Source organism: Schistocerca piceifrons, chromosome 4, assembly GCF_021461385.2.
Source record: "Schistocerca piceifrons isolate TAMUIC-IGC-003096 chromosome 4, iqSchPice1.1, whole genome shotgun sequence".
NCBI lineage: Eukaryota > Metazoa > Arthropoda > Insecta > Orthoptera > Acrididae > Schistocerca > Schistocerca piceifrons.
The window spans coordinates 152,379,215-152,380,390 of NC_060141.1; the positions used below are offsets into that span (position 1 = coordinate 152,379,215).

At 47.4% G+C, this 1,176-nt stretch overlaps 1 pseudogene; it reads right to left on the reverse strand.

Annotated features, from left to right (window-relative positions):
* Nucleotides 1-844: 844 nt before the first annotated feature.
* LOC124796849 lies at nucleotides 845-962 on the reverse strand (annotated as a pseudogene).
* Between the last annotated feature and the right edge of the window lie 214 nt (nucleotides 963-1,176).

Genomic DNA, 1,176 nt, shown 5'->3' on the forward strand with positions numbered 1-1,176 from the left:
AAATCAAGTGATTAAAATACCACGAGGTTTCGAGAAGGAACTCGCTGGTGATTGTCAGGTGCGGTGACCGCAGATGGGCTGCTGGTGTACTCTACCTGCTGGAAGTGACTTCACTGGTGTCCGCGGTATCGCTGTACAGGGCATACGTTGACTCCGCGTCTGATGCGTGGTCGCAGGATACCAGCCCGCGCTGAGCTGTAGGCCTTGGTGTCTCTTACGGGTGTTATCAAGGATCGTTATTGGAGTGGCTTCTTTAATTACACAGTTCCATAAACCGTTAGTGTAAGCCACAGCAGAGATTTCGTCAGATTTGATCCGGTGACCGTCTTCTACGGCATATTCATTTTAATCAATTGATGAGGCTGAAAGGCCGAAAACGTTTTGCTCAGTGATACCGTCTCAGGATTCTGCGTTCTTACATTAAGAGACTAATATGATGATGCCATCTTCGATAGATATCAGTTGGACCTCTTCCCAAAAAAATACTACCGGAGAGGATGAACAATGGTGAACCAGAACAGAGATGTCTGAAACTACCAGGAATTAATGATGTGCACTCTAGGATAAAAAACGGCGCACCACGATGGAATTATCCTAATGAGATGAAGAGCAGTAGATATGAATACATACGTGTAAAAAAAAATCACTCCGTCTTCAGGCCGCAAGTGGCCTACCGGGGCCATCCGACCACCGTGTCATCCTCACTGGAGGATGCAGACAGGAGGGGCGTGGGGTCAGCACACCGCCTTCCCGGTCGTTATGATGGTATTCTTGACTGAAACCGCTACTATTCGGTCGAGTAGCTCCTCAATTGGCATCACGAGGCTGAGTGCACCCCGAAAAATGACAACAGCGCATGGCGGCCTGGATGGTCACCCATCCGAGTGCCGACCACGCCCGACAACGCTTAACTTCGGTGATCTCACGGGAACCGGTGTATCCACTGCGGCAAGGCCGTTGCCTTGAATAGATATGTATAGACAAACAATTCATTGCAGTTCCAGAAAAATTGGACCATTTATTCAAGAGAAGAGTTTCACAATTGAGCAAGTCAATAACATGTTGGTCAACCTCTGGTCCTTATGAAAGCATTTATGTCGCTGATTGATAGAGCTGTTGGATGTGCTTCTGAGGGTTATATCGTCAATTTTTTTCCAATTTGCCTGTTAGATTGTC